This window comes from Chelonoidis abingdonii, chromosome 1 (assembly GCF_003597395.2).
Source record: "Chelonoidis abingdonii isolate Lonesome George chromosome 1, CheloAbing_2.0, whole genome shotgun sequence".
NCBI lineage: Eukaryota > Metazoa > Chordata > Testudines > Testudinidae > Chelonoidis > Chelonoidis abingdonii.
In genome coordinates, this window is record NC_133769.1 from 203,574,716 (window position 1) to 203,601,816 (window position 27,101).

The window sequence follows — 27,101 nt, forward strand, 5'->3', positions numbered from 1 at the left end:
AAACCTTAAGTCAGAATTTTGTTATTGAATTATCTGAATGGCTAGATATGTCAATGGGCCATAGTAACCTGGAAAAGCCATACAATGTTGCAAAGCATGAAATATGAAACAGAAATGGTTTGAGCATTGGCCTGCTAAACCCAGGGTTGTGAGTTCAATCCTTGAGGGGGTGATTTGGGGATTGGTCCTGCTTTGAGCAGGGGGTTGGACTAGATGATCTCTTGAGGTTCCTTCCAACCCTAATGATACCTAAATAAACTTTTCAGGGCATGCCTCAACATACAAGAGTTACTAGCGAATTGCGCAAGTGTGGGAGGAGCAGGCCATCTGTCTCTCATCTAGGATGGTAAGTGGCTCAGTAAAGCTTACGGCACATTTTTAAGCACTGTAGTCCTGAACTGCTAGGACAGCTTAAAAACTAAGAGTTTTCATGAGAAATGTCCAACATTCTGAAATAATTTTCATTCTGCAGGTTTTGAAAAGGAAAGACTTTTCTTTCATTTGAAAATTTTCTTTTTGAAAATTTTTCATTTTTCTGGCTTTGGAGTTTTAATTTATTCCCTCATCTCTCTCAATTCACACTTTCTGCTTTTTCTTTTTTCCCCATATTGCCACTGAAAAAGGGTGAGAATGAGGAGAGGAGAAAAATAACATTTTTTTTCTTTTTGGGAGGAGATTGGGAGTGAGGGAGAAACAGAAAATTTCCAAAAAATTAACATTCCTTAAAAAAAATAATCAATTGGAATATGTTGACCACTTCAAGTGGGCACCTCTATGTTTATATATAAACATCTATCTCTGAAGTTTTCTCCTTCTATTGACAGCTAGCAGGCTACTAATAGACATATGAATTTTATAACTGGCAGATCATTTGGGGGGTTAAATTTTATCAAATAAATGACATTTCCTAATTATCATAAGTATTTGCTTTTGTGTTTTGAACACCTTTTTAAAGGCATAATTTTCAATATTTAAAGCTCCCTCCATCACTTATCAATAAACATAAAAATAATTAAACTACAGCTGTTTAATAAAAATTAAAAGTAGATAACTATCCAAATTATTCATTAACATTGTAAAAACCCTTCACATTAGATATCTACTACATGTTCAGACAGCATTGCTCAGCAGCCACTTTTCATAGGAGATGATCATAGGAACAATCTTACTTTACCTATCAGGCAGAAATGCTTGTAACAGTTAAGAGCTATCTCCATCACTGTGAGAAGTTTAGTACAACAGTGATGGATCCATAATTGTTGAAATACAATAGGAAAAGAACTTTGCCAGCTCCCAGTCCAGCACTAGAACAACTTGTCTCCTTAGCATGTCCACTACTATTGATGTCTCTGTACTATTTCTGTTTTTTTCCTTTCCATAATTCTCCAATCATGCACACAACTGCCAAATCCAACACAGTTAAGTTTCTCCTCCTTAGCACATTTTTTTTTTATTTCCCACAGATTGGGATCTTGCCCAGCTAAGAATGAATTCCATTTTGATGACTAGTCAAATGCAACCAGATAAAATGGTGATGGGCAGCTTAAAAATATCTAAATATACAGTGGTTTGAAGTTGTATTATATTATTTTGGTTGTGGGAGTGCCTACAATCCCCAGACTAAGGAGAAAGGCCTGACTGTGCTAGACAGTGTATGTGCACGTAATAAAAAGTCCCTGCTCCAGAAGAACTCACAAAGACAAGCAGCATATAAAGGCTGGGGGCAGAATTTTTAAAAATGGATTTATCAGGGTAAAATTTTCAAACATATCCAGTGAATTTCATTGGGAACTGGGCACATAACTTGGGTAAGTGCCTTTCAAAATTTTCACACTTAACCTCCCTAATTGGCCTTCTACCTAGCCATTGTTAGAGGGCAATTTTCACATAGGCACTGGTGTAGAAATTGGTGTTGAGGAGGGATTCGAAGAGAGAAAAGGAAGGCCTTATGCACTAGTTCAGGGAAGATGTTCTATGCACAGGCAGCACGGAAGAAAGTTCCAAGATGGTTGTGGGAGAAGTTGGTAATCAGCGGATTGAAGCTGGTATTATTGCTACAGTAGGGAGCAGGAGCCATGATAAAGAGACAAGAGCAGAAAAGTAGGGAAGGGAAAAGTCATGAAGGGTCTTGAAGCTGAAGACACAAAACTTGACTTTGATGCAGCAAAAAGTGGGACACCAGGGATGAGAGAGGGATGAGGTCAGAGTAATGGCCAAGGAAGAGGGTCTTAGTAGCTGTGTTTCACATACAGTGGAGTGGAGGTGACTGTTGGGGAGGAGGTTGAGTGATATGCCAGACCTTCATGAAAAAATTTACCTGATAGCACATAAATGAACCTTTATTGCTAAATAAATCAGAGGAATGCTGTCATTCAAGTAGACTTAAGATGAAAGAGTGTGTCAGTGCCTAGTTGCCTGGAACCCCTGCAAAAAGTTATCATCACAGTTCTTTTAAAGGCAGGGTTTAATGCCATGATTGGATTGCTGGGGACTAGCTTAACAAAAGGAAAGAATGGTTAAAGGGATCATTTACCGTGTTTTCCATGCTGGATTTGCCTGCTTTTTCTTCCATGTGCACTCCTTATGGCATTGTCTGCGTTTGTTCCTTTTCCACAAAGTGAAACACTTAAGAGAGTTAATTGCAGGTTTGGAGATGTGTTAAATTGAAGCGGATGGCAGCTGTGAACTGGGCGCATCCTGCAAGAAAAGGTTTGAGTTTCCTTTGTAGTCAAACACATAATAATTTACTATTCCATCTGCTACTAACTTTTTGTTGGCCCTCAGTAAGGGCTCTGGCAGAGAAAATAATGCCCTTTCACTTTGTTTACAGCAAAAGTTAGTATAGCCAGTATAGTGTCATTACCTGTATTTCCTCAAGGGCTTCACCTGTACTTTACAGGCTCCAAATCAGAATGGACTCTAAATACATGGACACCCATTGACTGACATTATTGGGCCTAATCTAACCCTCACTAAAGTCAGAGTCCTGCAACTGACTTCTAAGTGGTGTTGGATCTGGCATATAGCTAGTCATCAAACTGTCTTTTGGGGGGAGAGATAGCTCAGTGTTTTGTGCATTGGCCTGCTAAACCCAGGGTTGTTGAGTTCAATCCTTGAGGGGGCCATTTAGGGAACTGGGGTAAAAATCTGTCTGGGAATTAGGCTTGCTTTGAGCAGCAGGATAGACTAGATGACTTCTAAAGGTCCCTTTTAACCCTGATATTCTTAAACAGAATAAGATTTTGCCTCTTTTCTAGAACCTACTGTCCTTTCTCCCCAAAATACCCACCACATACCATGTGAGGTAGATTAGTTAATTTAGAATAGAACAGTGTTTAGGCAGGTAGCTCAGTAGCAGAGTGGTTATTAACCTTGCTTTATATGCAGAAGATTAGACCCTGACCCCACACCCCCAATGCAGCCAGCAACTCCTTATCTGATGTCCCAGACACTATGGCAATATGCACTACAGAAATCAACGTAATCATTTCTTTCCTTTTCTTCACTGTGGTATACATGTGCCATGCAGTTTGCTTTACACTGTGGAGCACAGTACTTGGCAATATGATGAAGTAAATGGAACACTTCATTATGAGAGTTTCCCTTAACATGAAGTTAGTTTAAGCTTTAAACCTGACAGAAAACTGCATTTTGAATAGGTGGATGGGATACCACATGGTTGAGATATCCCATCATCAGTCAAAAAGTGCCCTTCATGTCACTTAAAAAGCTGATCATACATTGGCCAATGTACAGAGAGGAACAAGGTTTCCTACAAGCAGAAGAGAGTGCTGAGCATTCAAAATGCAGACACAAGAGTGAAAGGGAATCTGAAAATAAAATCTTTAGGGGGAGGAAAAATACCCTTGATTCATAATTTACAACTACTGAGTCACTTTCCAACTACCAGGTCAAATTCTACTCTCACGTACAGCACGTAGACATAGAGCAAATCCACTGTTTTAATGGAGTTACTCTGGAGCAATTGGGAACAGAATTTGACTCTAATACCTGTGATTTGCCCCCCTCTCCCCAGCAACTCTGGAAAACATGAGGAAATCTTTCCTCACAGTATCAAATCAGGATCCTCTTCTTCCTGCTGCATGACTTATAAATGATGACAGCACAAAAGATAACAGTATGAAAAGGCTGGTTTTTGGATCCATATAGATTGAACCCTGTGTGCTTGGTACAGTTTTGAAAAAAGCACCATGGTGTTTTGGTCCTTTCTCCCACACCCCAGTTTATATTAAATTAATTTCTTGATCATACATTATATTTTCTATGATTTGAGTTTCATGTCTTGGGATTTCTTATTGAAAATAATTAATGATATAACTAACAAAACCACAGGTTCATGTACAACAGAGATCAGTGAAATTCAGAGCGTTTCCTTGCTTGTATGGAAATACTGTTTTAATTAAGAAGATTTCTATAGACTTGAAGGCTAAGAATTTCAAAAGTGACTAGCAATTTTGGGTGTTCATTTTGGGCCACAACAAAAAGGCCTGATTTTCAGAAGGCTGGTGCTCAGCACTTTCTGAGATCAGGCCCCTTTGAGGTGGCTCAAGATGGGTACCCAAAGGCTGATACACTCAAAATCAGTAGTTGCTTTTGAAAATTGTGACCATGGAGTATATCCATCTACCTAATTAATGGGTGGCCTTATTCCTAGCAATCACTGAGAGGGTGATGACTGCTTGGTATCACTCAAATGTGTGGGCAAGGTGCAATAGCTTTAAAAATAAATCATGGCAGTAGAACTCTCTCATTTCCCTCCTTAATTTTTACTATTACTATTATTTCTATTCTGAAAGCATTTTTATTCTTGATGTAGACTTGGTGAACATTCCATTTGAGCAGTGAAAGTTGGACCTGTATCCTAAGGCTCTCCCCTTGCTCAAGGTGTACCAATGGTCCTTAATCTCCTAGATCCTAAATGTGGAATGCAGTATGGTACTCAGCTCCAGAATGCAAAACAAGAGGAGCAACAATCTCCAAATCATAAGAGTCTGGGTGGTTCGATCTAATGGGGTAGAGAGTCAAAACACTTATTAACTGAATACTGTTGGATGGAGTGAGTTTGTGGTTTCATATTAATTTCTAGAAGACAAGTAAGTGCCCAACACAAAAACCACTAACACTGACACCTTTTTTGGTCACTTAGTCAGAGGAGACAAGATTGGACTGACGAGGAAACCACGAATCCTCATATCACAAAAAGTGGTCCCTTCCAGGGCCGCCCAGGGGCGTTGGAGGGGGGAGTGGGGCAATTTTCTCCAGGCCCCAGGCCCCACAGAGACCCCCACGAGAATATAGTATTCCATAGTATTGCAACTTTCTTTTTATGGAAGGGGCCCCCGAAATTGCTTTGCCCCAGGCCCCCGAATCCTCTGGGTAGCCATGTCCCTTCAGGTTAGAACTGAGGAGTAGCAGGGCAGTGGATACATGTTTGCACTGTTGAGACATAATATGCTGTACACACCCATACTGAGGATAAAAAGAGGGCTTCACTCTCAGGATGCCATCTCTAAGAGGGTTATTAAATGCAACTAAAAGAAATAAGCCCTTTCTCCCACACCTAAAATATGATCAATTAATTTCTTAAATCATAGACAATATAATGTACGATTGAGTTTCCTGTTTTCAGATTTCTTATTGAAAATAATTTACAATAATATAACTAAGAGAACCACAGGTTCATGTATGGCAGAGATCATAGTGAATTAGGAGCACTCGCTTGCTTGCATGACATCTAAGTCCCACACTGTACTCTGAACTCTGAAAACCTATATCTAAATGCAGCTCAAAGATTTTTTTTCTGTAGAAAATCCCATGAGAAATACCCTCAGGTGAGGTCACTTGTGAAATCCCTGGAATTCCTCCTGGATATCAGTCACACAGCACATCAATTTCTAGAATAATGGCTGTCAATGTACAGTCTGAAAACCACATGAACAAATAGAATGCCAAGGGAAGGAGGTTTGCAACCGGTTCTCTTTAGCAAGGAGATCTGTATAAACTGCCACTCCAAAAGACTAAAGGCTGGTATAATGCCTATGAATGCAGTGGAAGGAATCCAAATAACTTCAATAAGCAATGGATTGGGCCCAGGGGTTTTAAAATGTATTTTACAATCAAACCCATGTAGTTTGCATTTTGTTTTTGTCCTCCAGAGCCCTCAGTAGCAAGTTTGTTTAATAGAGTTTGCACTGCTGTTCAGGACTTCTTAGGAAAAACATTCTGACACTGCAGCCTGATACCATTGTTTTGAGAGTTAATCCTGGTGGATCTAGAGTAATAGCTACAGGTCCTTCATTCTGCTTTGTTCCTTTGAAAAGCCATTTACACTTTCAGACTATATAGGGCTGCAAATGCCTCTTTGAATAAAAGCATTCTGTATATGCTAGCCAAAGTAAGAAAACATGGGGTCAAATTCATCCTTGGTGAGACTCCACTGAATCTAACCATCTTTCATTAGGGATGAACATGGCTCGTTTTGTTTCCTTTTAAAAATATGAAATGCACTTGTCTAAATGGCTTGATTTCACTTCCTTTTATTTGATGTTTTAGAAGTAGGAACATAAATATCGGTCAGAATCATATGCGTTATTTCCTGTTGTGCCGCCCCAGCGCAATAAAAGAGAGAAGATTAAGAAATAGCATAATTAAACACTTGAAGAAATTCTTGCTTTCACTGAAGTCACTGGAAATTTTCCATTGACCACAACAGTTTGAGGAGTGGGCATCCTCTGGATATTGCAGGTCTGGTAGTTTTATAAATGAGCTTCCGCTTTCTGCTATGAGAACACATTACCTCCACCCACATCACAAAAAGATTTCCTGTGAAGTCCATACTGGCTGTTGTCATGAGCCTCAACACAGTGTTCCGCTTTTGCTAGCTGATATACATAGCAAAAGTGAAATATTCTGCAGAAGCTGTATAAGGAGGAGGGTAGGAAGGCTACAGTATGTACCCTGTGCTAAAATCTTGCCCAGCAAGGAAGTAACCCACTGCTCTAGTCCATAATTGTATAGTTATGACAACTGAAGTTATTCCAAACATTGTCCCAATTCCAAGTTGTTCAGGAGCGGACTGCTGATGTTACAACCTACACTCTAGTTCATGAAGTCATTCCAGAGATCCAGATGCACGTGAAATTAATACACTGGAAGTTAAATGCTACACTTGAAGTGACAAACTGCTCTTAAGAGGAGACCATGACAGATTAGTTAGCCTGTCTCTGATTCACATTTGATAGAATGCAGAAGAAATGTTAAGAATGAATTTTACAATTATATAAACCGTGCATCTTTTAAAGAAGATTTAGTTGGTCTTAGTAACACTTCAAAGCATGGTTATTAAGGCCAGCACAAAAAAGTAGATAGTCGGGATGACACGACGCAGAGGTAGAACAGAAGGTCAGGAACTGAAACTGTTTAGAAACCAGCACCCAATACATCCCTGCATGAATCTGGGGACAGACCACAGCAAACACCAGTTGGGCATGGGGGAGAGAAAGGGCTGGAGCACCCATGGAAAAAAAAATAGTGGATGTTTAGCATCCACTGGCAGCCAGCTCCTCCCTCGAGCGCCTCCCATCTGGCAGCATGCCCCACTGATCAACTCCTCCCCCTCCCTCCCCGTGCCTCCAGCCCGCCATGATCAGCTGTTCCGCAGTGTTCAGGAGGTGCTGGGAGCGAGGGGAGCAGTGGGGGACGGGGCACACTCACGAGAGGAGTGGAACTGGGCAGGAAGAGGTGGCACTAGAGTGGGGGCTTGGAAGAAGGGGTGGAGTGGAGATGGGGCCTGGGGTGGAGCAGGGGTTGAGCACTCCTAGGGCAAGGTACAAGCCAAGACCAGTGTGTGGAAAGGCATAGTTGGACTGTAAGAAGTAAAGAGAGGGGAAAACCAAGAAGGATGTGTCTGAGATAGGTGGTGAGAAAAGCAGAAAGCCCTCTGATAAAGTGGCTATTTTGTACTTCTACCACTAAACCAAGATCCACTACTTCTTATTTATTATTTATATTATAATAGGGCATAGGGCCCCATCCCAGATCAAGGCTCCCTTATGCTAGGCACTGTACAAACACATTGTATGTGAGAGTTCCTGCCTCAAAGAGTCTACCAGCTAAACAGATAAGACAGACAAAAAATGGAAAACTGAGACAGAAAGGCTAAATGATTAGCCTAGAGTCACACAGGAGTCTGTGGTAGAATAAAGTACTGAACCCCAATCACCTGAGCCACAATTTATTGTCTTAACCACAAGCCCGCCCTTCCCGTCTGCTTTCCATAGCTTTATTCTTGCTGAGTACAGGGTTAGATACGTGAGAGGTACCTTTTTGTTTGTTTGTTTTAAGTTTATTTTCTCTCTTTTCACTTAACTCTTGTTTTTAATTACACCACTTGAGCCTTAAGTTACATTGATGTAAAGTCACTACAGTACATCCTTGAAAGGGACGACAACCTTCTGACCTCTTCTGAAAGGTAATCAGGGATAAAACAGTATGTATCCTGGAAGACTGGCCTGAGGCAATCATGTAAGAATTGTCCCTGAGGGTATGGCTACACTTGAAATTTCAAAGCGCTGCCGCGGCAGCGCTGCGGAGCGCTGCCACAGCAGCGCTTTGAAGTGTGAGTGTGGTCGGAGCACCAGCGCTGGGAGAGAGCTCTCCCAGCACTGCATGTAAACCACATCCTCTACGGGTGTAGCGTGCAGCGCTGCCGCACTGATTACACTGAGGCTTTACAGCGCTGTATCTTGCAGTGCTCGGGGGGGGGGTTCACACCCCTGAGCGCAAAAGTTGCAGCGCTGTAAAGTGCCAGTGTAGCCATACCCTGAGATACTGGCTCATTCAGTGTGGTAGCCAGTGAGCCAAGAGGAGTGGCTAGATAGTTATGTCTCAATATCAGCGACTGGACAACAGCCATGAAATTGTCTAAATTGAGGAATATGTGAACAAAACTCACTTTGATCTAATCCCCCAAGTAAAAGACAATCCCCAGTTACATTTTTTTTAAAATCATGGTCTGGTTTAAATTAGACACAGGTCAGGTTCATTATGAAAATGTCTACTTAGGTAATATTTTACTTTGCTCACCAGATCCATACGTCCAACTTGGGAATGCAGGTGTGGTTTACACAAGCATGCTGTCGCTGTCACATCAGATGGGAGAAGCTTTGTTTTAACTCCTTAAGGCACGTGTGAAAATGGCAATTATATCTGGGATGCATTCCATTCCCCCCCCCCCCTTTTTTTATTTGTAGGAATAAGGAAGAAAGTAGCTTTATAGGGTTAAATTGTGGCTGTTAGGCATGGCCAGCTGGCCGCAAGGGGTGGTACAGAGAAGCAGTGTGCTAGGAGGCATCCTGCATCAGACAAGACCAATTAGCTCTTGAAGCCTTCTGTTTTTACAGAAGAGGTGGTGGTGGTGATGGTGGTAAACAGTAATTTAATACTACCATTTAAAGGATGCATACTCTTCCCTTTCTCTCTCCCCCTCCACCCACTGCCATAGACAGTGAAGTCTGTTCGCTGACACCAGGGTAGAAGTCGTTGTTTAAGAATGTGGATGAGGCTGTAGAGAGCAAAGGTCATCCTCCATTTTGGAAGGCATAGCTCTGGATTGCAATCAACACCAAGCTCTGATTGCTGTTATGTCGGTAGAATTGCCAACCCCATTCCATTCAGAGATCAAGAGTCAGGTCCCCCAAACTCATGAGATAGGCTTTAAAATACATTTTAAGTTCTTTTAATTTGGTTAATTAATTTGGTTAATGTTCAGGTTTTTGAGCCTTTAGATTACACTGTGGTCACATTTTCAAACTTCTTCCTGCAACCATAGGTGCTCGAAATGTCCTTTTGGAGTTAATTTTAAATGAAAGCCAAGATTCTCATAGAATCATTTGTCTTCAGGATTTGCGGCTTTCTGAAAACCACCAAATATTGCAAGACTCACCAGAAGGTTGTGAGAGTAGGCCAGGCTGTGTTAGCTATAAGATGTGTAAATAAAAAATAATGTAAGTGTTAAAAAATTCTCTGTGCCGTAATAAAGAGATGGGGGGGCCTAAGGGCAAAGGACTCTGCCTACTCCTCTTCCTCTTTCTAGGAAGTTGCTGCCAAAGGGTAGCAACTCAGTTGCAGTCCTTATAACCAAACTACCCTTTCTTCCTTTCTCCTGCCCTTCCCCAACGCCCACGCACACACTGCGTGGTGCAATTTGATTATACCTACAGAAAGACACAAAAGAATAACACTATCACCTCTTGCCACAGCATTTCAGCCCTTTGACTGGAAGCTTTTCTTTCCCACTCAATGCTCTTTGGAGATTCATATGAAGAGAAGTTTTGCATAATGATTCCTAAGAACCAGAACACAGACAATAGTTTACAAAGGGCAAACATTTTGCTAGCGTTTGTGCATCCAAGTCAAATGCAAATAGCAGGGTATCAGCAGATCTGAGATATGACGTGCAATGAAAGAGGGTCAAAAAGCTTAATTTACATGGTCTGATAATATTTTCATGCTATTTTGTTCTTTTATTTTCTGCACATAAAACAGAAAAAAAAAGTATTTTCTTTTCTTTTTCAGGAAAAGAGCATTTTAAGTGTTACCTTTAAAAGTACTGTACTTGTTAAAAATACACATTCTTCATTGCAATGCAAATCAAAAGTAACAATAATGCCATGTTTTATAAAAAAGCTTTTCTATTGTTGCCAAATAGCCAAAAAGATTTGCATGCCTTCACAAGGAACATTAGCACATAACGTATAATCTAACGCCTATACACCACACACACACACACACACACACGAAGGGCATGCCAGTTGTTCCTTCTATTTCTCTCCTTCTCTTGGCATTGACAAAACTCCATGATGTTGCAGAGGACCTCAGAATCATTTTATTACCCTGGGCTGTGCAACATTATTCAGATTAAATCTGCAGAGTCCCTTCTCCCTTTGATATAATCCTGTTACAATATGTCTCTGCATGAGAACACACTTGACTCTGGCTTTCAAAAGGCTCAGATCACTTACCTCCAATCAGCACTAACCTTTAGGACTGGGGAGGGGACCCACCTCTCAATTCATATCATCTCAGAGACCCCATCGGGAATAGAGACAAAAAAAACCAACAGGCAGCTTGCCCTGATGACATTCAGCTAGCTACCAGCAGCACGAGGTTAGAACGACAGAGCTATCCTTTCTTCATTAAGTGTATTTATAAACATGCAGTACATAAGCATTTTTCCTTTCTTCACAGTGACGGGTGATTATATGTCTATGAAAGGTTTTCATTTATTTGGCGCCAGAGTAATCAAAATCAGTTGAAACTGTGGCAAAAGAAGGGAAAGAAAACAAGTAGGCGTGGGATTGACTGTGCCTCTCTCTCTGGGCCTTCCAAGGGTAGTAGCTGGCAAAAGTGTATCCACTGCAGATGAACCTCTCCTTCAGCTGGTAATTGCTCCCAGTCCTGTTCATGGCTTCTGTCCATTGAGGATGTAGCCCTGCATAACTTTAAAAGCAATCGGCTCTGCTCTGGAAACACTGTGGGAGCTTCTGAGCCAGCATGTGCGTGACTGTTTAGGCTTATAAAAAAAACACAAGTGGTCCCAAAAAACCTTTGTGAATGAAATTTTCAGGCTTTCATGTCTGTCCCGGCACAGATTCTGGGTCAGTCCTTGTGATCTCAAACATCCTGTTTAAACTGGTGTTTTCCACTACATACATACAAAAATATTTCCATTATAAGCTTTTCATGGTTGTGCACGGGCAAGCAAAATGACTTAGGTAAGGAAAGAAAGTTAACGGGTCTGTGTAAAAATAAAACAAATATATAAAATAAATAATAACAATAATAAAAATATTGTTTTTTTTCCCATGAGTCTCCCTGGTTGTTAAATTCCTTAAATTCATCTTGTAAGGCCAGATGTTGAAGAGTTCAGTGACAAAGTTTGTGTTTTCATTCCTTTTTCTCCCCCTCACTTTCATAATTATGCACCAAAAATACAGTGATTACCCTAACACTACAAACATTCTGCATTAGATGAAAAGGTGGCACAACATAATTGCTTCCAAAATTATCCTTTGAGGGAGTTTCCAACCCTCTTCGGTGAGAGAGAGGCACAGCGACACAGTTTTCTGCCACTCCATGGAGGATATTCTAATCTAATGAGCCATTTTACATACAGTAGAACACCTATTTTCAGAACAGGACATCACTGCCCTCAGAATAGGGCATCAGCCAAATACAAACATTTTCCTGTTGCAGACTAAGTATCTTGACACTGTTGCTGAGAGAAAGCCATGCAGCACAATGCAACTTACTGACCGCTAGCAAAGGGACTGCTAGTTACTGGCCATTCTAACAAATAATACAGCAGGGATAGTCAATTATACTTTGTCAATTTTCTTGGTCAAGGGATAGTCAAGGTCCAGACTCCAGAGAAAAAAATAATAATAAAAAATCCAAAGAATAATGATAATAAGAAGTAAATAAAAAGGTTTCAGGGTCTGCTCAAAAGTAAACTGCTAGGTTTGAATCCCATTTTATATTTGCCTTTTCTATTTCTACATCCTTAAACTTCAAAATAAAAGGCCTGGGGCTCTCCTCTACTATGGGCCTAATCTGAAGACCACTGAAGTCAGTAAGAGTCTTTCCAGTGACATCAATGGGTTTTGCATCAGGCCCCATATGGGCACAGCTATCCACATAGCTATGAAAGTATACACGTCAAGGGCTTATCTACACAGTGCGGTAGCATGCACCAGCTCGGGTGTAAATTCAGTGCACACACTACTACATCAACAGGCAGTAGGGATCTTTAAGTGCATGCCAGCATGGTCCACATGGACAGTGAGTGCACAACACACTGGTACACACTAGAATTTACATCTCAGCTAGTGAGCACTAACATACTGTGTAGACAGGCCCCTCGTGGTCAAAGCACAGGCCTGGGTATTAGATCCGTGTTTGCTTGCTGGTTCTTCCAAAACAGACTTGCTGGGTAGCTCTCTGCAAATCATTTAACCTTGCTACCTCAATTTCCCCATCTGCAAAATAGGGACCGTAATGCCTCATTACCTCGCAGAGGAGATGTGAGGCTTAATTCGTTTGTTTGTAAAGTGTTTTGAGATCTTCAGATGAAAAGTGCTGTAGGTACTAAGTCTTATTTGTTAAGTATTGAGTTTTATGCATGACCGTTGCTCTGGAGCATGATACTGGGCGGCTGATCCTCAACTGGTATAAATGGCTATTGCTCCACTGGCACTATGACAATTTATACCTGCAAAGGAACCACCTCTACTGCTTTGATAGGTTTCTCCAATAACACAGTGCATAATTTGATTTATACAGTCATCTCAGAGTCACACATATCCCACTTATACTTGATAGCTTGTGAGTTTAATTAAAATCTCTCCTTTCGCCCCAAAATAAGTTCAGTCAGTGTTAAGGATGTGAAATAAATCCACAAAAGCAAACAAGTCCTTCCCTCTGCCCACAATATGCCTTGGCACGGTTTCACAGCATAGATATACACTATAAGATATTTGAGTGTTTGGAAGTCATTTTAACACAGAGGTTTGAGGGAATGTAAATCTGGTCAATTTGATCTTCAAGTGACTGTAGCAGACTAACTTCAAATTGTCTTGCTCCGTGGGCTTAGTCAGATACTTAATGGTATTTGAACATAACTGTTTATGATTTATTTTCCCTCTTAGGGTGTTTTGTTAAGAAGGGAGTGGGACAGAATGAGCACACTGCGAACTCTGCTCTGTGCTGTCAATGCATACAACCTATAGAGTATGATGGAACTAGAATACTGAACACATAGGAACCGTAAGAGCTAATACCTAAATCTGATTCTAAGCACTTTTAAAACATTAGCTAACTAAACCTCTCAATAACCCTATGAGGCAGGCAAAAATTATCCTAGAAAGGGGAAACAGAGGCAAATAGGCTAAGGGTTTGGGGGTCTTTCCAAAAAAATCAGGCCATTCTGATTTGACGGGGTATAAGTGACCAAACACAGGGCACTGATGTTTGAAAATGTGGGTCTTTATTCTTTTTAAAATAATTGGTACAACTTAAATAGCGCTGTTTTAACAGTGACAACTACAGCATGGTGGGAAATTTTCTAAATCAAAAGTTCTCAAACTGATCTGCAGAGCTGCTTCTGTCACAAAAGCCACAGGGAAATTACGTCTCTGAGCTGACTTTAGAGGTAAAATTTTCAAAGACATACTTAGAAACATAGGTCCCAAAATGAATTTAGGTACTTAGGAGCCAACAGTCAGCTTCTAAGTCACTTTTAAAAATGGGACTCAGGTGCTTCTGAAAATATTATCCTAGCACACTGGAGGTCCTGGGAGGCCATGCTCCTCTCACATAATGCAACTTGTAAAAACAGTCACTGAACAGGTGAAGTAGGGACTGACTAAAAACTGTTACATACTGGTCATTTAATTTTTTTGGAGAGACAAAACCAGAACTGACCAGTTCTAATATAGCATATCCACATTTCACTTTTCAATTACAGGAGGGAAGTATCTTTACTGTGTTCCATTAGCAAATATCTGTTTGCACTTTTGTAACAAACATTACCAAACCGATTCACCAGTGTATTACCACAATCTTATATCACTGGAGTTACACTGGCATAAAACTAGTGTAACACAATGGTGAATCAGAGCCTTAGTCTCTCTGTAATGAGATTTCAACCTCAAAGGAACAAAACCCCATCCTTTATTAATTTGTGTGCATGCCTCTGCTGAACAGAACAAAGCTCTCAAATGTGCCAGATTGGTTATGAGATACATGCACACAGGGCACTGAGTTAGGAACATATTGGTTTTAATGTACGAATTAACTCAAGATTGAACCCATATAATTAGAGGGGGAAATCTAGTGCACCAACGCACTAACCCCTCTGCTCTTACCCCACGCCATCTTGCCCTTTCCAGTAACAAACAAGTGCTGCTGCACTGAATCTGTTCCTTAAAGCAGTCACTAATGACCACAGATAGTGAGGGTTCATCTGGTTTTCATATAAATGTGATCTTTGTTATTAATTGCTGAACTTCTTTTAGAATGGCCAGTCATTCCAGTGTTCTCAGTTCATCTCTTTCTGCTTAAGTTTCTTTCCAGGTTTAGGCTCTGAACCACACCAAAACATTAAGTTTTTTTCCCCTCAGAAGTTGCTGGACTCTCAGTGGAAACAGATTAAGTTTGCTGGGTTTTGCTTTCCTTGCAAATCCTATTTGTTAACAGACAAACAACTGGATAAAAAGAGCTGGCTCACTCTACCTGGTTCATTGGAGCGCTCACAAACGCTTCTTGGGGCTGCACCCTGGGGTCAAATGTTTGTTAAGGGAGGGGAGTGGTTATTTAATAGCTGAAGTTACAGTGAGGTCTGGCGAACAGCAGCACCTCTGGCTTATCAGGTTCTTGCACTTGTTTTTAATTTTGTAGTCACAGAAGCAGTGGCTGAAAGGATTGCAGTAGTACAAACGTGACCCCAGACTGATGGAGTAGTCTGGGTGAGACCAAGGAAAGAAAACCTCTTTCAAGAAACAGGATCATACATCCAGACTCTCACACTGGCCCTGAAGAACAATGTAGTGTGTTCAGCTTGGCTGTTTGTTGCTTTTGTCTTTCACAATAAAATAATAATAAATAATAATAATAATAATAATAATAATAAAAAATGAAAACATATTGTTCCCTTCTACAAAGAGCTAAGAACCCCTCTCCTCCATGTTTCCTCCTGACAAATAAAGGCCAGATCATGTTCTCAATTAGACTTATTGGAGTTTTGCCATTGATTTTAGTAAGAGCAAGACTGAATGATTGTTTTTATTGTTGGATCCTGGGCTATAGCAGAACTCTCTCGGAGCAGCTAAAGACCCTGCGGTGGGAGCCAAATTTCATTATTATAATAATACATTTAGGACTTCATACATCACAGTAGAATCCCCAGTGATGGCAATGGAGGTTTGTACAAAGAATAAGAGAAAAATAGGCCTCTATGTAGTAACTAAATGCCATCATTATTTATTATTTGTTAAGTGCCATAATTTTGTATTCATCATCACTTAGTGGGAAAATAATCTTTAGGATCCTTGTTATTTTGACCCCGTTTGTGCTTCTCTTCCTTTGCCATCTCTCACTCTCTCTCTTTCCCACTCCCCACTACCTTTCCTGTCTCTGTGTTTATCCTTTCTTTTCTTCACATTTTTTTTTTTACTGCAGTAACTTCCAATCCTGATCCTCTGTGGCTTTAGCTCCCACTACCCCACCCCAACAGTGAAATAGGTAATGGTGAGATCTGAGTGTCACTGTTAGTGTAACTGCCTCCTGTTAGATTAATGGAAGGTGGGGGAGTTCATGCCTTGCAGAGCCATTGGGTCCAGGCTATCTGGAGACTAAGACAACATTGCATTGCACTTCACCTTGGAAAGGTATGCTCTGCAACCATGGGGCTAAAAACATAATTAGGAAAAAAAAAAGCTGAGACTCAGCCCAATCTGAATATACTGTACAAGCCACATAATGCATCGAGCAGACTGGATACAGGCTAGGAGTCCCAAATCTGACACCTTTGCACATACGGGGTATTTTCAGTAGAGATCACTTGGTTCCTCTGACGGCTCACCAGAGCCAGCACTGGGAAGTGTTCGGGGCAGTGTAAGGTGAATATGATTAGGCAAGTTTAGGTGAGTTTAGATGTACAGAATCAGGTAGGAAGAGCAGTTATTAGGCCAAAGTAGTAGTGGATGATATTGTTCACTTGAATTGTACCCTGTATGATTTTAAATCTAGAGAGGTGCCCTATAAAATCCATCATGGCGTTAAAACACAAACTTCTAACATAACATAACAAAAACTTCATTTTTCTCCCTAGGAAATAACTTGCATTCCTGGAGAGAGAAAGGGGAGGATTAATATAACATGTTGTGGCAAGAAAGTAATATTAATAATATGACCTCTAAGAATTCTCAGTCTCTCTGCAGAATGAAGGCCCCAGATTGTTCAGCAATGCTCTATTGCCTCGACTTGGGTCTTTGTTCTCAGCACTCACATCTCCTTCCCTGAGTCCAGGCCTGATGCTTTTCTCTGCATTCAGGTTCCCCTACCTTGGCCTCTCCACCTTCAGCCTCCGTTTGTTCCTGGGCTTTCATCCTCTTTCTGTCCACTGCCTGAACCTCACCTTTCTCTTTATTTCTGTCTGTCTGCTTCCTAAGTACTGAAACTCTATGTTCTGCTTTCACTCTCCCTGTTCCCACAAGTCATTTTCCCATCCTTGGGCTCCAACAGCCAAATTCACTACTGATGTCAGTAGCTTCAGTTCCACTAAAATTAACAGAATTGCACCCATTTATAGCACTACTGAGCTTGCCTCTGTTCTGTTTCCATGTTATTTTTTTGTACTCGTGCTGCCTTTCTTTGATTTAGGCCTTTTCTCATTATTCCTATTTGTTCCTATAACAGAAGCATCTAGAGTCTTCAAGCAAGATCAAGCCTTCATTGTACTAGGCATTGTACATACTCAGAGTGAGAGACACAAAGGAGCTTACACTCTGAACATAAAAGACAGATGGAGAGTGGGAGAAAGTATTAGTTTTATCATCCCTATTTTGCAGATGGGGGAACTGAGTCTCAGAGGGATAAGTGACTTTCCTAGCTCAAACAGAAGGCCTGTGGCAGAGCTGGGACTTGAACTAAGATAGCTTCAGGCCCAGAAATTGCAAGGCTACCTTTTCTCCTTTCTCTCATCCTCTCTCTCTCTCTTTTCTGATCTTTTCATTCAGCTTGGCTTCTCTGCATTAATTTCCAGTGTTGATGCTCATGAGCAGTGCATTCCTTCCTTCATAAGTGCTAATCACATGACCTTTTCAATACACCAAAGAGCATAGCATGTTTCACATGATATTTAATACACTGCTGCGATAATTTTTTTAAATTCTTATGTGTAAACTCAAGGTCTTTTGTGGGTGAGCAGCACTCAGTGTCACAATGAGTTGGATTCAGAGAGCATGAAACCTTAAAAGGCTCAGTTCTCTCACTGAATTTTGAATCAGTCAAGTAAATAGGTTTATAGCATGTCCTCCCACACCTGTTTTTTGACATATGAATGGAGTATGTTTTGGGTATGAATAGAGACTGTGCAATGTGTCTCTTCATCGTCCTCCCTAAAAGAGTTTTGATGCAAACACAAATGCCTACAAGTCAGAATTTCACATCCTAACTCAACTAAAAAAGAAAGTATTGTTAGAAAGCAGGATGTTTGCACAGATATTTGCATGGTCACTGTGCAAAAGGCCTCATGCATGTAATTTAGAGCGAGTCTAAGAATGGTAACAGCTCCATAGCCATAGTGACCAAAGACAGGGCAGTTCTACTCAATATGGTCAAGGATGGCAAAGACTAGTCTAATTTGGTCTGCATCCTACTAATTTAATGTGAAGAAAATATATTACAATGAATCAGAGATGGGTCCAAACCCAAAGCCTGTATCTTCACATTATTCTCCCTAAACATTGGAGAAATCCAGCTTCAGATCAGAACTTTAGGATTGTCTGTCTCTCTCTAATGGGCCAATGTCAAATACTCCCAACATTTGGGGAAGTTTGACTACAAGACTAAACATTGTGGGTTGGATCTATTTCTACAAGAAGGACATGATCCTGCTGTCATGGAAAAACTCCCATTGATTTTAATGGAGCAGGATCAAGCGCTGAATGAGAATGAGTTACAGTAATTAATATATGCAGAGCTTTTTCAGGACAGTCATAAGACACCATAAAAATTCATAAATGGACAGATACCATTTTCCTGTTCTGAAACACTAAAAAGATATTCACTCAAGAGGAAGTGTAGGAAGAGTCCTGTCCCAGACCTTGAATAAACATAGCTGCATTGTGATCAAACTGCATCGTCTCAGACTGATTTACAGTTATCTGGACCAGTCTAGTGGCAGTAATCTCCACCACTATACAAAAGACAAATTCCATTCCTGATATATTGTACCACGCTCCCCAGACCAACAGTGCAGTAAAACCTGGACACTCAGTACATGGGAATAGAAGAAATCCTTTGTGTATTTCACTCCAGACTCTTTCAGTTGACTCTGTCAGGAAGCTTTTCATATCTTGTCCATCAAACAGATCATGTCCATGAAGCAGGGGTCTTAGGAAGAGTGGGAGGGAAAAGAATAGGCTTTCATCATTGTGGCTTCTGTGCACGTTGGGATTATTGTGTAGGAAGATTTCTCTTGTTCTGCAACCCCTACATTACCCAGCTCCATTAAAGTCAGTGAAGCAGGGGTGAATGTGGCCTAAAATATTTAATAATTCAGCATTTCTCAAACTGAATCTTGCAACTCTCCCCACCAATCTTCTGGGGAAATGCATGGGAGAGTCACAGGCCTGTTTCCATTTCCTGTCTCCAGTGCCCCGCTGTAAGTGGATTGGTTCACCTGGTATCTATCAAGTGCCTGAAGCACCCTGTAAACGGCTGTATTGATTCCTGGCAGTGCCACTTACAGAGCACCAGAAGAATCAGCACAAAGAATTCTGGGACACACTTGAAGAGAGCTATGCATGTGTGATGGAGTGTGGACTGATGGAAGGAAAAGGATTGATAACGTCTGTAAATAGTTTCAGCATGGTGGGCTAGGTGATGGGCATATTCAGATCTCGACTAGGTAATAAATGAAAGAGTCCGGGGGTCTCAGACTATCGAGTCACTAGTCAACATAAATTCCTCATAGACAGTAGTAAAATTGGATCACTATTCAAGTCTCTATTTCTCCACCTGTGCCTCGTGACTGCTTTTTTGTCCCCTTTTCCCACTCTCCTCTTTGTGATTTCTTCTGTGCCAACCACTATACTCTAGAACTCCCTCCCTGTTCCTGTGTGCCAGGTACTGTCCCTTTCCACATTCAGATACTTCCACAAAACAAACTTCTTCCTCAGGCTAACCCCCAGGCACTGGAGAGGTAATTAAAAGGAGAGAAGGAAAAAAGTAATTTTTTAAAAACAATTGCGCCTTCATGAAGCAGTCTTGATCCATCTATATTGTACATCTCATGTCTACTTATTCTTGTCATGTGTGCTGGGATGTACTAATGAGGTCTAATTTAGACTGTATGCTCCTTGAGGCACAGATCATATCTCCAGATTTTGGATCACACTGAGTACACATCAATACTATACAGAGGTTTAGAATCAGAATAACTAGGACATAGCAGATTAAGGCGAGGCAGTATAATTCACCTCTGTACAGAGGACTAGCACCACTTAAATCTCATTTAGGTCCTCAAAACAGGCCTTAAAATAGACGTGAATGGTGTCCGTGGCGTGTGCTGGCCCTCTGCACAGGGATGAAATTCGCTCAAGGTGCATTGGCAGAGCTGTGTGGAGAAGCCTGCGCAGCACCTCCCTGCATTTTGAAAGGCTGAAGCTAGTATGTGGTGACTGTGAGCTAGGCTCACATTCACCACAAACTTCAAGAAGAGTAAAAACTATTTTCAACATAAAGCATGTGTGATATCAGCAACTCTGTAATCACAGAGCAGATTTTAAAAATGGGTAAGGCTTGATGTAAGACAGTTCCCATGTGTAGCACAGATGAACATCACTGCAGGCTCTCCTGAAGCATGAAAAAAGGTGACCTTTGGAAACTGTACCTATTTCCCTGTCAGACTTAGCATTTAATTTTGGTGGATAAGGATGTTACCACACAAAAGAAAGAGTAATAGAATTTCCAGTCTTTCCTGGAGCTCCCTGACCTACCAGAATCATCATGAAGTAAGGAGAACCCAAGTCCTATGATGATTTTAATCTTTATCATGTATCTAAGCAAGTTTGGTAGCCCGCCAACTGGAAAAATACAGAGAAGAGTTTAAAACTGAGGTCACTCTTTCAAATGCTGCTAAAGACATGTTGGCTAATTCATTCCCTTGCACTGGGTAGATCCCAGAAATTCCATTTCCCAGAAAGTTCATTTAAAAATAGAGCCTAGGGACTAAACCGCCGTTCTACTCCCAACTTCTTCATATCTCAAATGAAGAATTGAGTTAAGACAGTCAACAAAATCCTTAAAGATCTGCTTTAAATTGCATCAGCTTCTTCCATAATCTTAGGTTTCAGAGTAGCAGCTGTGTTAGTCTGAATCCGCAAAAAGAACAGGAGTCCTTGTAGAGACAAACCTTAGAGACAAACAAATTTATTTCAGCATAAGCTTTCATGGGCTACAGCTCACTTCTTCAGATGCATAGAATGGAACACATAGACAGGAAATATTTATATATACAGAGAACATGAAAAGGTGGAAGTACGCATAGCAACTGGAAGAGTCCAATCAATTGAGATGAGCTATCGTCAGCAGGAGAAAAAAAAACCTTTGAAGTGATAATTGAGATGACCCATAGAAGGTGTGAGGAGAACTTAACATAGGGAAATAGAATCAATTAGTGTAATGACCCAACCATTCCCAGTCTCTGTTTAAACCTAAGTTAATTGTATCTGCTGTAGCCCATGAAAGCTTATGCTGAAATAAATTTGTTAGTCTCTAAGGTGCCACAAATACTCCTGTTCTTTTTCCATAATCTTGTGTGAGTTTTCCTTATGAAATCAAGGGTCAAAGTCACAGAGTATGCACTAGCAAACTCTTTGTGCTTTCAGAAGAACAGCTACACATTAGCTTCATGCCCATGCAGGTGTCTGACCACATGGAGTTCACTGCAGGCTTTAATTACTAAGGTCTGATTTGGCAAAGATGCTTAAGCACAAGTGTAACCCTAAGCACACAAGTAGTCCCATTGGTCCAGCTGTTTGGCATTGTTGGGTGACATGGACATCAATGAGACTTGGGCATGCTTGAAGTTATGTAAGTGTTTCAGACCTGTGCTGAATCAGGGCCCAATTGAGAAATTACATACAAGTGCAAATGAAACTAAATAAAATAGCAACATTGTTCTGCTAATGGGTAATTCACTTTCTGCTCCTAATTGATTATTTCTGTTGTTCACTTTCACCTACTAGACCATCATTTCTGCCAAATACACTGAGTTACTGTAAATAAAATACAGCCACATTTTTATTCAGAAGGTCTCCCTATGAAAGCGGATCACTGCTAATAAGTTACAGATTGCTGAATGCCACAGTGTTGGCTGGTACGCTTTATTAAATAAAGGACATAGTTTAACATGTCAAAAAAGAGTTGTGTTATCATGGAACACTATAAAAAAGCACGACTCAGTTCTTTCCCCAATATTTATTTTGTTACCATGGATATCTTCAACTTTCCCCGAGGACAGCACCCAAATCATTCCAGTGAGGCTTTTTTCTTTGTCAGACATATGAAAAGGTTTTATATGGAATGCATTAAAACAGAGATTGCAGCTGTGAAGAGGAGCCTTCTGAGTTAACCTTTGAGACCGCTGGATCTGTACATTGTTGTTTTACTGGCAAGTCTAATATCTGGGTTTTCCGCTGAGCTATAAATTTGACGCTGATTGAATGTTTGCCAATGACTTCAGTGGGAGCAGGATCAGACCCCATACTCCCTCCTTTGTGTGTAACATTCAACATTCAATCACAGTCAAATTTACAGCTCAGCAGACAATCCAGATATTAGACTTGCCAATAAAGCAACAATGTACAGCTCCAGCAAGACTGAATGTCTTGCAGCAGGATTGTGACTTATGTCCTCTCATTTGTACTTCTGCGCAGTTTTTGGACTAAGAGAGTATCAGAAAGTTACCAATCATTTATATCAATTATGCATTGAGAGAGAATTAAATTATTCTGTTCCCACACTATTACTAGCCTTTACATTAGAGCTCGTTGAAATTCCCTGAATTTTGTGTTTCATAAATTTTGTCACTGAAAATTCGATTTTTGACAAAACCCCTCCCACGCCCCACAAAATGTTTTGTTGGAAAATTTGGAGTTTTTCCAGTCAGCTTTAGAGCTGTTTCGCATGTACTGACATTTAACCCAATTTGGATGGAATTTCAAATGTTGTGAATTTTTTTTTAAGTAGAGCATTTAGAAAAATTCCCACTATGCTTTTTACTTTTTCTTTGAGGAGAGGAGCTCAAACTGAGTTACAATTGTTTACATACTTGCATATTCTAGACATGGTCTTTGCACCACACTTACGTGATCTTTGCATATTTGCCACTCTGGAGTCATAAATTTACATTAGTTGAATTACTCTTTATTTTCTTAAAAGACCCGTTTCTGCTGTGCTGCCTATAGTGAATCTAGTTGAATTGTATATAAATACCCTGTTTTATTCTTTAACTGTCTGATATGTAGAGACATAAGAATGAAAGATACTACTTCGTTATAGGCAGACCAAGGAATGTTAGGGAATATGCCAAGTGTTTCGGGGTGAGAGCTATATACCAGAGGGCTGACCGGAAAGTGTGAATATTGCTATCTTTGTCCAGAAAAGGAATCTTTAAAACCGCAAGGCCTTGATCCTGAATGGTGCTGAGTAGCTACAACTTACATTGTCTACAGGATCAGGTCATGAGAGTTCTGTGCCTCTGATAACATTGTCCCTTTAAAATGAACAGAAGAATCTAGGCTTTCAAGAACAGAATACATAATGCCTCTTGTGAGTAATATAACATAATATCATTTCCTTACTGGTGGAAATAAATAGCTTCATACCACCACTCACCATAACAATATCATCAATTGCAAATCTCGGCCTTAAGGGAAAACTACTCTAGGAAATGGAACAGGTGCTTTTTAGCTTTGGATTGAATAGAGTCTGTCCAATCTTTTGAAAATATCCAACTGGAATGAGGTTAGGTGCCTTTTCTTGAAATCCCGAACACAGAATTCAGAAATTAGCTCTGTGTAATTTATTGGAGTATTGGAATTATTGGAGTATTAGCTCTGTGTAATTTATTGGAGTATTAAGAAGTAATGGTCTGCAATGTGAAATACTGCTTTATTTCCATTTATGTTTACTTTTTTCTGTTTAGCACAACACATGTAAGTTTGACAGAAACAAAAGTGATAGTCTGTTCTAATAGCTGCCTTGTAGATTCTTATTACGAAACTTACATGTGCACAGTCATAACTTCCTAGAGCACCAAAACTGAATAGATTTATTTTATAAACACAGTGCTTTCTCAGCCTTTGCTATGTGGCTTGAAAAGCCTCATTACTTGGACTTTACACATTAGTTTTTGTTTTGTTTTTTAATTCTCGGTCCATCTAAATTAAGACCTTCATCTGAACAATAGAAATGAAGGGGGTGGGAGAAAAGATCATTCAGAGGCAGGGTGTAATTAACTGAGTGTTCCTGAGGCTGTGGTAGGTCTGAGCTTCCCAGAACTCAATAGAAGGTTAACCTAAATCAGTGCAACTAGAAAGTTCTTAAAATTTTTCTATCCTGCTCAATTACATGACTGAATATTCTAATGAATTATCTTATTAAACTAAAGAGATAATCCATTCTATTGCGAGGTTGGCTGCCAAAGAGTTCAAGTTGTTAGAGGAAATGAAGGGGTTCAGCACTCCATGCTATTAACATGCCAAAACAACAACAAGAACACCACCACAATCTTTTCTCATGGTCCAGAATGTTAAACAGACACAACTAACTTTCATTAAAAAGCCACATTTTCTGCACAGTGCATTCCCCAGAGATGAACATTTCTTTTTCATAAGTTGGATGAGTTTTGCACTTCATTAAATATCTTGATCTTTTCATCACATTAGTCTTCAATCCAGCAACATAATATAAATTTGCCTGGATTAATGATTATGACAAACGTGTGTGAGGAACAGGGGGTGGGAGAAATTTAAGAGGTCCTTAAAAAAGTTATAGAGAGTGAAAACACCAAATTCAATGCTAAGTTTTCTTAAAAGAAACAGTTAATTTATAATGGATATTTTAAAACTTTTATTTTAGTGGGGTTAGGGTGACCAGATGCCCCGATATTATCGGGAGCATCCTAATATTAGGGGCTTTGTCTTATATATGCTATTACACCCTGTCCCAATTTTTCACACTTGCTATCTAGTCACCCTAAGGCAGATTGCTAACTAACTACTTCTAACATGGCTTCCCCCATTGTAGTATCCAAATACCTTGTAATCAGGGTCTATGGCTCCAATCAAAATCAGATTCCCTTTATGCTGGCATTGTACAAATACATAGTAAAAAATAGTCTCTACCTCATGACAGCACGCTGCTATTTGAGATGATATGCAACAAACAGTTGTGACAAAAAAAAGGAAGAGGGTTATGAAATTAAGAAAACGTAGGTAGTTAAACTACAGATTTGTGATTTGTGATGTATGTTAAAAAGTTAAACTGGACCAGTTACTGTGGCCAAGATTAAACTTTAGAAAGATACTGAGCAATGTTTGTGGGTAATCTGTATGGCTCTCATATGATTCAGGGTGGAATTTGGCTGACATCACATTTTGTTTCAAAACAAAACTCTGGATGACATGTGGATCTGGAAATCCACTCCATTTCAGAGATAGCATTATACTAGCAAAGCCAAAATGTGATGCGGAAGCTGCTGTCATGATTTATAAACACAGGAATAAATACCACCAAATTTCAGGGACCCACAGTGCAGATCTGACACTACCATATGCCTTTAATAATCCAGGCAATGTGTTTTCAATCTGGATATTGCAGTGAAATAAAGATACAGTAAAAATCTCAGGCTCCAATTCTGCAAACACTTACATATGCACTTAGCTTTAAGCTGTGAATCGTTCCATTGATTTCAGTGAAACTATTCAGGCAAGTAAAGTTAAACATATGGATACATTTGCAAGATCGAGGCTTTAAATACCTTGACTGCTTGTAGTCTAGCATATATCCCTAAAATACTTCAATTTCCTGTCACAGCCTTGCCAACTATTCCCAATAAATAACTTAACCACGTGAAAGGTTGTATTTTTTCATAACAGTTCTTAAATGAATAAAAATTAAGGGAAACAAATTTCTAGAAAGATATGTCTGATAATCAAACTCCTGAAAGTCTTTAAATATTGTATGGTATAGATTTTAAGGATACAAATTATCCTTAAAAGGTGTTGCTTTGAAATGTGGAAGGGAAGGAGAGCAGTAATTATTATTTTTCAGTCCATGACACAGTTTGTAGTTGCGGAGTTTGGAAATAATATTTGAACATTTCCTGATTCATGTGTTGGTCCATGTAGTCACATGTGTAAATATATTAAAAAAGAAGTTTGGGGAAAGCTATATTAAAAGCTCAATCACATTGAATAAGGTGCACTGATCAAATAAACCCAAATCAAAAAAATGTTTACCGGGAATGCACACAAATGTAATTAGGGCCAGATCTACAGTAGAATATCAGTGAGGGCTGTGATTATTTATGACTTTTTTATACTGGCAACAAGCCAGAGTGTAGATGCATCTTATACTGGGAAGAGTTCTTTCTGACAGTATTGTTTATACCTGCTTCCCAAGCAATGTAAGCTATACCGACAAAAACACTTTTTTGCCAGTATAACTGCATCTACACTAGAGCTTTTTGCCAGTATAACAATCACACCCCTAAGTGATATTATATTGGCAAAAGTTTCTAGTTTAGAACTGGCCTTAAATTACATTTAAAACCCAGAAATACAGGAACAATGATGCTGGGTCCAAGCATTGCTACTTAATATTTATTATAAAGGCCCCAACTCTTAGGCAGGTATCTAACTTTACTCACGTGGGTAGTAGCCCTACTGACTTCAAGTACCTTGCTGAATCAGAACTCTACTGGGGCCTGCTGTAGACATTTAAGACCAAATCCACAGCTCATTGATATTACTTGTAATCACTGATTGACTAAGGTGAGCTTTGGATCATGCCTTTAGGATGTGATCCTGAACTAATGGGTTCAATGGGTGTTTTACCAGCAATATTAGGTGCTAAGTGACTACTTCAGACAGCCAGGCTAATTATAATTCTGCAAGGTTTGGGTTTGTGCAGGTATGCCGGTCGGCAAAGTGTGACTGATCTAGCCAGAACCAGTGTACAGCCTGTGAATTTATGATGCTATTTGTTCTCTATAAATGAAAATGTCCCAT